This window comes from Dipodomys merriami, unplaced genomic scaffold, assembly GCF_024711535.1.
Source record: "Dipodomys merriami isolate MVZ:Mamm:240054 unplaced genomic scaffold, mDipMer1.0.p SCAF_3, whole genome shotgun sequence".
Classification (NCBI taxonomy): Eukaryota; Metazoa; Chordata; class Mammalia; order Rodentia; family Heteromyidae; genus Dipodomys; species Dipodomys merriami.
In genome coordinates this window covers 44,649,199-44,665,281 of record NW_027204492.1, presented here as the reverse complement: position 1 = coordinate 44,665,281, position 16,083 = coordinate 44,649,199, and positions in this window count along the sequence as shown.

The window sequence follows — 16,083 nt, the reverse complement described above, 5'->3', positions numbered from 1 at the left end:
TTTTTTTCTGAGCCGTCTCTGGTCTACGATCTGCAGGATGAAGATATGTGGTCCTTGTCAGTTCTTGCTGGTCTTGAATAGAACCCACTCATCCACTGGGTCTGGCGTCTTTGTCCTGGACTCTCTCTGTTGTAGGTATGGCGCCTATGGCCCCTGTTGCAGCCGCCATAGCCACGGCTACAGAAATGCTCAGATCTGTCACCTTGCCTGGATTTTTTCTCTCTGGCCAAACTCTCTGTACTGTGATGGCACACTTGGTGTGGTTCTCTACCCTAGGATTGTTCTCTGGAACACTAAAACTGCTTTCTGTGCAAGAGCTTGTTTAGCCTCTAGCTTCTCCTCGGCCATCTTCATCTGAGCCTCTGTCTGGAGTGACTTAATACAGTCTTTAGAGGCCTCCAGCCTATGACGTGAGGAAGTCTAGAAAGGCGAAATGCAGCTATTATGGGATTTCAAGACCCTTACTTGACTTGCCACTTTGTGATTTCAAATTATTAAATGTACATTGCTTACTACTTTACTCTGAATGTTTGGAAGACAATAAAGCAGATAACGAAGACCATTCTTTGAAATTTAGCAAAGTAAATGGTTCATCTTCTGTTTAAGCATTCTAGTTATTCTTTGTTATAAGTAAATTTCCCTCTCTGTCCATCCTGTCATTGCCCATGGCTACATACCCTTATATCGTTGACTTTTAAGATGGCCATGAGTATGAAATTTTGTTCTATGATCAACTTTGAGTCATTCTTCAGTTCCATTTCTCTATCATGTCAGTACATCATTTTGTTCCTTTCTCTTCATTCACACTATGCTAGTTCAGGTCCTGAACCACAGCTCTTAATCGATGGTACCTCACTACAATTCTAAAAATTAAGGCTTTCCCACATGCAGTGCATTTTTAAATTTAATTTTATTGTCAAGGTGATGTACAAAGGGGTTACAGTTACACAGTAAGGTAGTGAGTACATTTCTTGTCAAACTTACTACGCCCCTTTTTCTCCCCTTTTCTCTCCCCTAATCCCTCCCCCACTTTATAGTTGATTTCCAATATATTGTCTTGTGAGTAATGCTGTTGCATTGTTTTAGTGTTTTGGGACTGGATTTTCTAATATATCTACAAAAATGAATATATTCCACACAGAATTCTATGCTGAAAACAAATGACTTTATCTGATTAGGAATATCCTGTACAATATAGCTCTAATTCATCTGCACAACCTGGAATGTTATCTGTCTTGCTCATGTCTATCTGTATTTAAAACTCACCCAGTTTATTTCTGTGTATTTTTCACTTACTTCCTTTAACTGAACTATCCTGAGTGTTTTACCTTCTTTTTTTTCTTTGTGCTTTTATTTCTTTTTTTTTTAATTTAACTTAATTTTATTTGTGAACATAATGTACAGAGGACTTACAATTACATGGGCAGGATAATGCGTACATTTCTTACCAAGCATTGCAGCCTCCTCCTTTGTTTACCCTTCACATCCCTTCCCAGCGTCCCCCCTCCCCCCCATCCCAATCCTTCTCCTTCCCCCCTCCCCCCGCCCGCACCGACGTTGTAAAGCTCATTTTGGACATGACAACTTGTACTTCTCATTGTGGCAACAAGTCCACCTGTATCCTTAAACAACTGGTTTTTCCCCATCTCCTCCACAAGTTATACTGACATCAAATATAGTGAAAGCAGGGGTTATACTGTGGGGGAGGGACATACAAAGCAACAAAGAGATAATCTTATAAATGAGTTAGAAACACATGCATGAAAAAAAAAACATTAAAATACACATCTAAGGGTTCGTTTTCCTGACATCACATTATCTGACCTTTTCTGCTTGACTCATACATATACTAGACATTACAAATAAGGGAAACCATAGGACCTATGTTTCTTTGGGCCTGGCTTACTTCACTTACTATAATTTTATCCAAGTCTTTCCATTTCCTAACAAATGGGGCAATGTCATTCTTTCTGATGGAGGCATAGAATTCCATTGTGTATATATACCACATTTTCTTGATCCATTCATCTGCTGAGGAGCATCTGGGTTGGTTCCATATCTTACCTATGCTAAATAATGCTGCAATAAAAATAGTTGTGCTGGTAGCTTTAGTGTGGTCTTGTTTGTAAACATTTGTGTAAATGCCCCAAAGTGGGATTGCTGGGTCATAGGGGAGTTCTATGTGAAGTCTTTTGAGGAACCTCCATATTGCTTTCCAAAGTGGTTGAACAAGTTTACATTCCCACCAACAATGAAGTAAAGTTCCTTTCTGTCCACATCCCCTCCAGCATCTGTTGTTGTTAGAGTTCTTGATTTTTGCCGTTCTAACTGGAGTGAGGTGATATCTCAATGTTGTTTTGATTTGCATTTCTTTTATGGCTAGGGATGTTGAACATTTCTTCATGTGTTTATTGGCCATCCTTCTTTCTTCTTCAGAGAAGTTTCTCTTTAAGTCTTTCGCCCACTTATTTATTGGGCAGTTGTTTCTTTGAGGATTTGTTGTTGGGGGGTTTAATTTTTTGAGTTCCAAGTATATTTTAGATATGAGACCCATGTCTGTTGTATGGCTAGTAAAGATCTTCTCCCAATCTGTGGGCTTTCTATTGATCTTGCTAGCTATGTCATTTGCCCAGCATAAGCTCTGCAACTTTATGCAATCCCATTTGTCCAACATTTCTTTGATTTGTTGTGTTTCCGGTTCTCTATTCAGAAAATTTCGGCCTGAGTCAAGGAGACCTAGGGTTTCTCCTATTCCATCCTGTAATGTTTTCAAAGTGTCTGCTTTGACTTCAAGGTCTTTGATCCATTTGGAGTTGATTCTGGTGCAGGGTGATATATAAGGATCTAGCTTAAGTTTTCTACATGTAGTTAACCAATTTTGCCAGCACCATTTACTGAATAGGTTGTCTTTCTTCCATTCTATTGTTTTAGCTCCCTTATCGAAGATAAGATGGCTATAGGTCTGTAGGTTCATTTCTGGGTTTTCAATTCTATTCCATTGGTCCTGAGGTCTGTTCTTATGCCAATACCAAGCTGTTTTGATTACTATGGCTTTATAGTAGAGTTTGAAGTTTGGTATTGATATTCCCCCAGCAGTGTTCTTTCCGTTGAGGAGCGTTTTTGCTATTCGGGGTCTTTTATTGTTCCATATGAATTTTTGGATTGCCTCCTGTATTTCCTTGAAGAATGAGGTTGGAATTTTGATAGGTATTGCGTTGAATTTGTAGATAGCCTTGGGAAGTATTGCCATTTTCACAATGTTAATCTTTCTAATCCAGGAGCATGGGAGGTTTTGCCATTTTTTAAATTCTGTGTTGATTTCCTTTTTCAAGATTTTAAAGTTTTCATCATAGAGGTCCTTCACTTCTTTAGTTAAGTTAATTCCTAGGTATTTTATTTTTTGTGGGGCTATTACAAATGGAGTTGCTTTCCTAATTTCAGCCACACTTTTCTCATTGTTGGCATATAGAAAAGCCATTGATTTTTGGGGGTTAATTTTATAACCTGCTACTTTGCCAAAGTTTTGAATCAGCTTGAGTAATTTGGGAGTGGAGTCTATGGGATTCTTTAAATACAAGATCATGTCATCTGCAAAGAGGGAGAGTTTTATTTCTTCTTTCCCTATTTGTATCCCCTTTATGTCTGCATCTTGTCTTATTGCTGTAGCTAGGCATTCTAATACTAGATTGAAGAGAAGTGGAGAGAGTGGGCATCCTTGTATTGTTCCTGAGTTAAGAGGAAATGGCTTTAGTTTTTCACCATTGAGTATAATGCTGGCTGTAGGTTTGTCATATACAGCCTTTATTGTATTGAGGAATGTTCAATGGGTTCCTAATTTTTCCAAAACCTTCATCATAAAGGATTTTTGGATCTTGTCAAATGCTTTCTCTGCATCTATTGAGATAACCATGTGGTTCTTATTCTTGCTCCTGTTGATGTGATGAATAATGTTAATTGATTTGCGTATATTGAACTAGCTTTGCATCCCTGAAATGAATCCTGTTTGATCATGGTGTATGATTTTTTGGATGAATTGTTGAAGTCGATTGGCCAAAATTTTGTTGAGAAGTTTTGCATCAATGTTCATCAAAGAAATGGGTCTATAGTTCTCTTTCTTTGATGAGTCCCTGCCTGGTTTTGGGATGAGGGTTATGATGGTTTCATAGAATGTGTTCGGTAGTGAGCTTTCTCTTTCAATTTCATTGAAGAGTTGGAGGAGTATTGGTGTGAGCTCTGCTTTGAAGGCCTTGTAAAATTCCGCTCTAACACCATCTGGTCCTGGACTTTTCTTAGCTGGGAGGTCTCTTATTGCTGTTTCTATTTCAATGCTTGATATGGGCCTGTTGAGCTGGTTTAACTCATCTTGGTTTAGTTTTGGCATGTCAATATTTGCTAGGAAAAGGTCCATTTCTGTGAAGTTCTCAAATTTATTACCATAAAGTTTTGAGAATATTCCCTTATAACGTTCTGAATCTTGGTTGTTTCCGTGGTGATGTTTCCATTCTCATCTCTGAGTTTATTAATTTGGGTGTGTTCTCTCCTTTTTCTGATAAGGTTTGCTAAGGGTCTGTCAATTTTGTTAAGTTTTTCGAAGAACCAACTCTTTGGTTTGTTGATTCTTTCTATAGTTTTTTTGGATTCTAATTCATTTAATTCTGATTTAATTTTGATTATTTCTTTCCGTCTACTGGATTGGGGTTTATCTTGCTGCTCTTTTTCAAGGAGGTTTAGATGTGTCATTAAATTGCTAGTTTCAGATCTCTCCAATTTGTTGATGTAGGAGCTCAGAGCTATAAACTTGCTTCTGAGTACTGCCTTTGCTGTGTCCCAGAGGAGCTGGTAATTTGTGTGTTCATTTTTGTTGAATAGCATGAACATTTGAATTTCCTGGTATCTTTTTCCTTGGGCTATTTTGTGAAAAAAACTCACAGAGCCCAGCCTCGAGCCGTTCTCAGGGTTTCTGTTTTTCAATTGATTGTTGAGGCTGCTAGAGGGAGGGGCAGCCTCTGACTCTGGTTACCCAGTGAGGAAAGCCACTGGAATGGCTGGCGCCTGAGCTGGGTGACTTTTCCCTGAATGGAGCTGAGTCTGGCAGGTCACTTCGCCATTAAGTTCTTGTGACCTGCTAAATGACTCGTTTTATTCCAAGCCCTGAGTTGGAGCTGGCAGCTCCTCCAAGCTCCGTCGTTATTCAAGATGGAGATCACCGGTGCTGGGGGGTGAGTGGTGGCCTTCCCTCCTCTGCTCCCTGAGAAGGAGTGAGGACGTCAGGCTTCTACTAATGCCGAGTCTTGGATCCTGGGTCATCTCTGGTCTTCACACTGCAGGATGAAGATGTCCACTCCTTGTCGGTTCTTGCTGGTGTTGAGTAGAATCCGCTCGCCCGCTGCATCTGGCTCCTTCGTCCTGGACTCTCTGTGTGAGCGCTCAGTCATGGCCCTGGCTGCCTCGGCGGCTGGCAGGCGCTCAGATGTGTCTTTTTGCCTTGGCTTTCCCTCTCTTGTCTAACTCTCTGTCCTGTGATGGCACACTTGTTGTGATTCTCTGGCTTAGGACTGTTCACTGGAACTCTAAAACTGCTTTCTATGCGAGAGCTTGTTCAGATTCCAGCTTCTCCTCCACCATCTTCCCTCTCCTCTGTGTTTTACCTTCTTTTGCTTGTTTTTCTTTTCATTTGTTAGTTGAGACAGGTTCTCTTAAGTAATGTAGGCTGGCCTGGAATTCAAGATCCTTCTATTTCATCCTGTCTCACCCAGTTGCTGGTATTATAGGCCTGTACTCCCATGACACTTTCATGAGTAAGTTATTGAAAGTTCTGGTCTATCTTCCAAAAATCCTTTTGTTTCCATTTTTATTATTCTACTCACATGTTAGCCTTATATGATATGAGTATTTGATGTATGATTTTAATGTCCTAAAATTTTCTACAGTTTTATTTATTAATTATAAAACATTTCTTATGTAGACTTATACTTGCAATACATTTAGCTTCATTTTTTCAAAGAGAACAAACACAAATAATGCAATATATGTGCAGAGAAATGTATATTTTTATGCAACTGAATAGGAAAAGGATAGAAATTTCAACTCATAAAACATCAGTAATTCCAGAAAAGGAATAATAGTTACAAAATAATAAATGAAACATTTAAGGTTCTATTATAAATACATTTGTGCTGCTAAATCTTTTCCAACAAATAATTTCAGGTTTTACATCACTGATTTTAAAATATTTAAGTAAGCAAATTAAACAAAGCTATCAAGTATATCATTCTAAGGCCTCTAGAAATATACTCTGCCATTCTTCCTCCTCTATAGGTGTACAAGTTTGTATTCTACTTTTATTCAAAGCCTGTGGCATCCTGAAAAATCATCTTTAAAGAGTCTAAAACTTGTTTCAATCTTTCCTCTTTTCAGCCTATATCAACTTGTTCACAGCCAGTAGAACCCACAAAATCCTTGGACATACAGTTTAAACACTTACATCAGTTTCATTATTCATGTTGTACAAAATTAAGACAGTACATTATGAAAAGATATATAACTTGCACATGTGGTGAGTTCTGTGTGTGTGTGTATGTGTGTGTGTGTGTGTGTGTGTGTGTGTGTGTGTGTGTGTGTGTGGTCATGGGGCTTGAATTCATGGTTTGGAGACTGTCCTAGAGCTCTTTTGGATATGGTCAACTAAATATAAGAGTCCCATGGACTTTTCTGCCTGGGCTGGCTTGGAACTACGATCCTCAGATCTCTATTCACAAGCAAATCCCCCCGCTCTGCATTAAACTTAAAATTACTGCCAAACATATGTAGTAGATATTTGCCTATTTTCTTCACATTCATAAATATAACTTTAGAACAGTTGTCTTTTTACTAAACATATGATTTTCAAGAATTTTTCTTTTCTTTCAGTCTTAGTTTCATTTCTTCCTTTCTATTAGTTATATAATTCATTATGAAAAGTAAAATTTCACTTAGAGAATTTTTACATATAATATTTTTAAAACAATATATATTTAATGATATGTAGAAGAGAGAAGTTTACAGTCACAGTCACACACACACACACACACACACACACACACACACACACACACACACACACACTACGGTTTCAGGAAGCATATAAATTGATTTATCATGAAAAATTAGGAGTTGGGTAATATTGGTATCTAAAATGCCAGTCCTTTCCTTTACATATAGTTGTTCCCACTTATGAATCAATTATATTCCAAATTATTTGTTATTTTATTGTCAAGGTGATGTATAGAGGGGTTAGAGTTACATAAGTAAGGTATGGGTTACATTTCTTGTCCAACTTATTATCCCTTCCTTCATTTTTCTCACTCTTTCCCTCCATCCCATCCCCTCCCCAATTGTACAGATCACGAAGAACATACTCTCTTGTGTCTATTGCTTTTGCATAGGTTTCCCCCTTCATCCTTTGTCTCATCATTTTGTTGCCCGGCTTCCCTTCCTTACTTCAGATTAGCAAAAAGACAATACCCAGATTTCCAAAATCAAATACTGTGGCAACAGTGGATACACCATAGGGTGGAAAACACAAAAGAAAAGAGAAATCAAGTAGGACATTGAGAACAACAACAACAACAACAACAAAAAAAACATCTTGTGTCCATGGCTTTGAGTTCATTTGATTTAGCATCATGTTATATGGTCATATCTACATAGCTCTTGGACTATTCTGCTAATCTGCTAAGATTATCCTAGATGTATGCTAATTATGACAAATAAGGGAAACCATAGCACCTATATTTTTTTGAGTCTGGCTTATTTAAGTTAATCTCATTTTTTTCCAAGTCCTTCAGTTTCTTTTTAAATGGAGAAGTGTCATTCTTTCTGATGGAAGCATAATATTCCATTATATATATATATATATACATATATATATATGTATATATGTATATGTATATATATATATATACCACATTTTTTGATCCATTCATCTCCTGAGGGGATTCTGGGTTGGTTCCATGTCTTAGCTATGGTAAATAATGCTGTGATAAACATAGTTGTGCTGGTAGCATTAATGTGACCTTGTTTGTGATCATTTGGGTAAATACCCAGAAGTGGGATTGCTGGGTCATAACCCCAATATTGCTTTCCAGAGAGGTTGAAAAAGTTTGCTCTCACACCAATTGTGTAGTAATATTCCCTTTTGGCCACAGCCCCTCTAGCAACTGATTTCTTGATTCTAGCCATTCTAGCTGGGGTGAGGTGGAATCTCAATGTTGTTTGATGTACATTTCTTTTATGACTAGAGATGTTGAGCATTTCTTCATGTGTCTATTGTCCATTTTTATTTCCTCTTCAGAGAAGTCTCTCTTTAAGTCTTTAGCCCATTTATTACTGGGCAGTTGTTTCTTTGAGGATTTTTTGTTGGGGAATTTACTTTTTTGAGTTCTAAATATATTTGAGATATGAGGCCCTTGTTTGTTGTATGTCTATTGAAGATCTTCTCCCAATCTATGGGTTTTCTACTAATCTCAGTGGCAATGTCCTTTGCTATGCAGATGATCTGCAGTTTAATACAATCCCATTTGTCCAACCTTTCTTTGATTTGTTGTGTTTCTTGGTCTTTCTTAAGAAAAATTTGAGCTGTGCCAACGAGCCCTAGAGGCTATCCTATTCTTTCCTCTAATGTATTCAGGGTGTTTGCTTTTACTTCAAGGTCTTTGATCCATTTGGAGATGATTCTGGTGCAGGATCTAGTTTTAGTTTTCGCTGGGTTTTTAACCATTTTTGCCAGGTCCTTCTACTGAAGAGGCTGTCTTTCTTCCATCATATTTTTTGGGCCCCCTTATCAAAGACCAGCCAGCTACAGGTCTTCAGGATTGTTTCTGGGGCCTCATTTCTGTTCCACTGGTCCTCAGTTCTGTTATTGTGCCAGTACCAAGCTGTTGTTATTACTCTGGCTAACAGTGTTTGAAGTTGGCTACTGATATTCCAGTACGGTTTTTGCTGCTAAGGATTGTACTTACTATTCACGGTCTTTTATTGTCCCATATGAATTTTTGGATTGGTTCAACTATTTCACAAAGGAATTCGGTTGGGATATTGATGGGCATTGCATTGAATTTGTAGAAAGCATTTAGCAGTATTGCCATTTTCATGATGCTAATACTCCCAGTCCTGGAGCATGGGAGGTATTTTAACTTCCTGACTTCTGCTTTAATCTCCGTTTTCAGGGTTTTAAAGTTTACATCATAGAAGTCCTTCACTTCTTTGTTTAATTCAAAGGTATTTTGGGGGGAGGGGGCTATCACAAAAGGAGTTGCTTCCCCACACTCTTCTCGTTATTGGCATGCAGAAAGCCATTGATTTTTTACCGTTATTTTGCCATAGTTTCAGATCAGCTCGAGAACTTGAGAGTGGAATTTATGGGATTCTTTAAATACAGGATCATGTCATTTGCAAAGAGGGAGAGTTTTACTTCATCTTTCCATATTTGGATCCCCTTTATGTTTGCATCTTGCCTTGTTGCTCTAGCTATAATGAAAAGGAGTGGAGAGAGCAGGCATCCTTGTTCTCTTCCTCAATGTAGAGGAAATGGCTTTAGATTTTGGCCATTAATTATAATGCTAGCTGTAAGTTTGTCCTAGATAGTCTTTTTTATATTGAGGAATGTTCTATGATATCCTAGTTTCTCCAGAGCCTTCAACATAGAAGGGTATTATATCTTGTCAAATACTTTTTCTGCATGTATTGAGATGATCATGTGTTTCTTATCTTTGCTATTGTGGATGTGATGAATTATATTAAATGATTTGAATCTTTTGAACCAGTTTTGCATTGCTGAAATGAATCCTGTTTGATGATATTGTATGATTATTTTGATGAATTGCTAAAGTCAAATGGCCAGAGAATTTTGTTGAGAAGTTTTGCATTGATGTTCATCAAAGAAATAGGTCTATAGTTCTCTTTCTTTGTTGAGTTCCTGTCTGTTTTGGGGATGAGGGTTATGCTGTTTTCATAGAATAAATTTGGAAGTGATTTCAATTACATTGAAGAGCTGAAGAAATATTTTTGTGACTTCTGCTTTGAAGGCCTTGTAGAATTGAGCTGTGAATCCGTCTGGTCCTGGGATTTGCCTGAATGGGAGGTCTTTTATTGCTGTTTCTACTTCAATGTTTGATATGAGTCTTTTTAGTTGATTTAAATCTTCTCAGTTTAGTTTGGACAAATCAAGATTTGCTAGAAATTCTTCAATTTCTTCCAGACTCTCAAATTTGTTAGCATAAATTTTTGAGAATTATTCTCTTATAATGTTCTGAATCTTGGTTATTTCTGTGGTGGTTTCCGTTCTCATCTCTGATTTTGTTTATTTGGGTGTGTTCCCTTCTGTTTTTGGTAATATTTGCAGGGGGGGGGTCTATCAATTTTATTTTATTTTTTTTGAAGAACTAACTTTGTTTCGTTGATTCTTCCTATGGGTTTTTTTGGTCTCTAATTCATTTAATTCTGATTCAGTTTTAATTATTTGTTTAGATCCACTGGATTGGGGTTTGGCTTGTTGCTCTTTTTCAAGGAGCTTCAAGTGCATCTTGAAATTGTTGGTTTGAGAGTTCTCCAATTTATTGCTGTAGGAACTCAGAGCTATATATTTTCCTCTGAGAACTGCCTTTGCTGAGGCCCAGAGGAGCTTGTATGTTCATTTTCTTAAATGTCATGAACATTTGAATTTCATTTCTAATCTTTTCCATGACCCACTGGTGATTCAACAATGTGTTGTTCAGACTCTACAGTTCAGTGTTACAGAGTTTTCTCTGGTGGCTTTTTTTGGTGAACTCTAATTTTATTCCTTTGTGGTCTGAGAAAATACAGGGAATAATTTCAATGTTTTTTATTTGGGGCAAATTTGCTTTATGACCTACAACATGGTTGAATTTGGGGAATGTTCCATGTGCTTCTGAGAAGAATGTGTGCTCTGATGCTGCTGGGCAAAAAATTCTGCAGATGCCTGTTAAGTCTAGTTGGTCTATGCAGTTGTTTAGATCTGTGGTTTCTTTGTTGAGTTTTTGCCAGGTTGTTCCATCCAGAGGAGAGAGTGGTGTGTTAAAGTCACTGAAGTTCAATGTCTTTGAATCTAGGATCGATTTTAGGAAAAGTAATGAGTATTTGATAGGTTTGTGTGCTCTGGTATTTGTGTATAGATATTTCAAATTATTATATCCTCCTATAGGAGAGATGCCTTTATTAGTATGTAAAGTCTTTCTTTATCTCTTCTCGCTAATTTTAATTTGGTCTATGTTATCTGATATTAGGATTGCAACTCCAGCCTGTTTTTTGGGGGGAGAGGGAGCACTTGGCATTTGCTTGGTAGAATTTGTTCCAGCTTTTAACTTTCAGAATATATTTGTTTTTGTGGGCAAGATGTGTCTTTTGAAAACAGTAGATAGAAAAACCTTGCTTTTTGATCAAAATAGATGTCTACGTTATTTTATTGGAGAGTTAATTCCAGTAATATTGAGAGTTAAGATTGAAAGGTATTTTGTAGTTCCTGCCATGTTATATAGGGACTGTGCCTTCTGAGTTCTTACTATGATTACCAGATTCTCTGGGGGCAATTTCTCTTCCTTTACAATGTTCCTATTTGTCTTTTTATGTGTAGGACATTGTTAAGTATCTTTTGTAATGATGGTTTGGTAGAGGTATATTGTTCAATTTTTCTTTGCTGTGGAAGGTTTTTATTTGTCCCTCTGTTAGGAAGGAGAGTTTATCTAGGTACACTATACTTGGATAGTTGTTTGTCTTTAGGGCATGGCATACATTCTTCCAGGATCTTGTTTTCATGGTCTCTGCTGAGAAATCTGCAGTTATTCTCAATGGTTTTCCTTCATAGGTAATTGATCTTTCTGCCTGACAACTTTTCCTTGGTCTCTATAGATTGTGTGTGGATTACAATTTGAAGGTGTCATGTCCTGTTCTGATCTGGTCTATTTGGAAGTTCTCTGCTTGGATTCTGTTAAATAAATTTCCTGTTCCTTTAGCTACTGTTTCTAGGCCCATCTCTACAAACATTAGCCTTAAATATGCCTTTTGATGGTGTCTTCTAAAGGTTGAATGAATCTATCATACTTCTTGGATTTGTTTTGAATAATTTTCTGTTCTTTCTCTATTAAGCCTAAGTTATCTTCAATTCCAGATATTCAATCTTCTGCATATTCTAGCCTACTGTCCAGACTTTCTACTTTATTTTTATTTCACTTCCTTCAAATTGGTCAGTTTTGGTGATTTCAATTTCTGTGTTGAAGCTTTGTTTTAGATTTTGTATGGACTTCTTTACCTCCTTGACTTGGTTTTGAGTCTTCATTCTCTCTTAGTTGAGAGTCCATACTTTCTTTGGACTCCCTTTCCTTCTGTTGGAATTCATTCAGCTTTCTGTTTGTGTATTCCATGAATTTGTCTATTAATATTTGGTTATCTTCATCATGCCCACATATAGCCCTATTCAGACTTTCAAACTTTTTATTCAGCAAGTTTAACAGTAGTATCTATAGAGTACTTTGAGAACTATACTCTGGACTATTCATTAACTTCCCTGTTGCCTGTTTATCTTGAATGGGAATTGAGGCTCTTTGACCTCTGTTTTTCTTGTGTTTCTATGTCTTGTTCTACCCATTTTGGAATGAAAGCAAAACCAATTCTACATTAAAACACTATTTTAAGGCAAGCACCAATCCAGAGTCCTGTAGTTGCACAAAATTGGGAGGCTTAAAATCAACAATGAGTATTTTCTCTCTACCCTACCTTTGGGGGGACATGAGAGTATATATAATTCCATACCAGAACACAATTTTTTTTAATTTAATTTTATTTTATTTGAGAACATACTGTACAGAGGGGCTACAATTACATGGGCAGGATAATACATACATTTCTTACCACGCATTGCAGCCTCCTCCTTTGTTTACCCTTCACCTCCCTTCCCAGCCTCCCCCCTCCCCCCACCCATTTAGACCCCCCTCCCCCCACCACACCGACATTGTAAAGCTGGTTTTGACATGACATTTTGTGCTTCTCAATGTTGCAACAGGTCCACCTGAATCCTTAAACGACTTGTTTGTCCCCATCTCCTCCACATGTTATACTGACATTAAATATAGTGAAAGCGGGGGTTACACTGTGGGGGAGGGACATACAAAGCAACAAAGAAATAATCTTATAAATGCGTTAGAAACACATGCATGAAAGAAACGAAAACATTAAAATACATATTTAAGGGTTCATTTTCCTAACATCACATTATCTGACCTTTTCCACTTGACTCATACCTATACTAGATATTGCAAATAAGGGAAACCATGGGACCTATGCTTCTTTGGGCCTGGCTTACTTCACTTAATATAATTTTTTCCAAACCTTTCCATTTCCTAACAAATGGGGAAATGTCATTCTTTCTGATGGAGGCATAGAATTCCATTGTGTATATATACCACATTTTCTTGATCCATTCATCTACTGAGGGGCATCTGGGTTGGTTCCATATCTTAGCTATGGTAAATAATGCTGCAATAAACATAGTCGTGCTGGTAGCTTTAGTGTGGTCTTGTTTGTAAACATTTGGGTAAATGACCCAAAGTGGGATTGCTGGGTCATAGGGGAGACCTATGTGAAGTCTTTTGAGGAACCTCCATACTGCTTTCCAAAGTGGTTGGACAAGTTTACATTCCCACCAACAATGAAGTAAGGTTCCTTTCTGTCCACATCCCCTCCAGCATCTGTTGTTGTTAGAGTTCTTGATTTTTGCTGTTCTAACTGGAGTGAGGTGATATCTCAATGTTGTTTTGATTTGCATTTCTTTTATGGCTAGGGATGTTGAACATTTCTTCATGTGTCTATTGGTCATCCTTCTTCCTTCTTCAGAGAAGCTTCTCTTTAAGTCTTTCGCCCACTTATTTATTGGGCAGTTGTTTCTTTGCGGATTTGTTGTTGGGTGGTTTAATTTTTTGAGTTCTAAGTATATTTTACATATGAGACCCTTGTCCGTTGTATGGCTAGTAAAGATCTTCTCCCAATCGGTGGGCTTTCTATTGATCTTGCTAGCTATGTCATTTGCCCTGCAGAAGCTCTGCAACTTTATGCAATCCCATTTGTCCAACCATTCTTTGATTTGTTGTGCTTCCGGGTCTCTATTCAGAAAATTTCGGCCTGAGCCAAGGAGACCTAGGGTTTCTCCTATTCCATCCTGTAATGTTTTCAGAGTGTCTGCTTTGAGTTCAAGGTCTTTGATCCATTTGGAGTTGATTCTGGTGCACGGTGATATATAAGGATCTAGCTTTAGTTTTCTAAATGTAGTTAACCAATTTTGCCAGTACCATTTACTGAAGAGGCTGTCTTTCTTCCATTCTATTGTTTAAGCTTCCTTATCGAAGATTAGATGGCTATAGGTCTGTAGGTTCATTTCTGGGTTTTCAATTCAATTCCATTGGTCCTGAGGTCTGTTCTTATGCCAATACCAAGCTGTTTTGATTACTATGGCTTTATAGTAGAGTTTGAAATTTGGTATTGATATTCCTCCAGCAGTGTTCTTTCCGTTGAGGAGCGTTTTTGCTATTCGGGGTCTTTTATTGTTCCATATGTATTTTTGGATTGCCTCTTCTATTTCCTTGAAAATGAGGGTGGAATTTTGATAGGTATCGCGTTGAATTTGTAGATAGCCTTGGGAAGTATTGCCATTTTCACGATGTTAATCTTGCCATTCCAGGAGCATGGGAGGTTTTGCCATTTTTTAAGTTCTGTGTTGATTTCCTTTTTCAAGATTTTAAAGTTTTCATCATAGAGGTCCTTCACTTCTTTAGTTAAGTTAATTCCTAGGTATTTTATTTTTTGTGGGGCTATTACAAATGGAGTTGCTTTCCTAATTTCAGCCACACTTTTCTCATTGTTGGCATATAGAAAAGCCATTGATTTTTGGGGGTTAATTTTATAACCTGCTACTTTGCCAAAGTTTTGAATCACCTTGAGTAATTTGGGAGTGGAGTCTATGGGATTCTTTAAATACAAGATCATGTCATCTGCAAAGAGGGAGAGTTTTTTTTCTTCTTTCTCTATTTGGATCCCCTTTATGTCTGCATCTTGTCTTATTGCTGTAGCTAGGCATTCTTATACTAGACTGAAGAGAAGTGGAGAGAGTGGGCATCCTTGTCTTGTTCCTGAGTGAAGAGGAGATGGCTTTAGTTTTTCACCATTGAGTATAATGCTGGCTGTAGGTTTGTCATATACAGCCTTTATTTTATTGAGGAATGTTCCATGGATTCCTAATTTTTCCAGAACCTTCATCATAAAGGGGTGTTGGATCTTGTCAAATGCTTTTTCTGCATCTATTGAGATAACCATGTGGTTCTTATTCTTGCTCCTGTTGATGTGATGAATAATATTAATTGATTTGCGTATATTAAACCAGCTTTGCATCCCTGAAATGAATCCTGTTTGATCATGGTGTATGATATTTTGGATGAATTGTTGAAGTCGATTGGCCAAAATTATGTTGAGAAGTTTTGCATCAATGTTCATCCAAGTAATGGATCTATAGTTCTCTTTCTTTGATGAGTCCCTGCCTGTTTTTGGGATGAGGGTTATGATGGCTTCATAGAATGTGTTCGGTAGTAAACTTTCTCTTTCAATTTCATTGAAGAGTTGGAGGAGTATTGGTGTGAGCTCTGCTTTGAAGGCCTTGTAAAATTCCGCGTTAAAACCATCTAGTCTTGGACTTTTCTTAGCTGGGAGGTCTCTTATTGCTGTTTCTATTTCAATGCTTGATATGGGCCTGTTAAGCTGGTTTAACTCATCTTGGTTTAGTTTTGGCATGTCAATATTTGCTAGGAAAAGGTCCATTTCTGTCAAGTTCTCAAACTTATTAGCATAAAGTTTTGAGAAGTATTCCCTTATAATGTTCTGAATCTTGGTTGTTTCCGTGGTGATGTTTCCATTCTCATCTCTGAGTTTATTAATTTGGGTGTGTTCTCTCCTTTTTCTGATAAGGTTTGCTAAGGGTCTGTCAATTTTGTTAAGTTTTTCGAAGAACCAACTCTTTGGTTTGTTGATTCTTTCTATAGTTTTTTT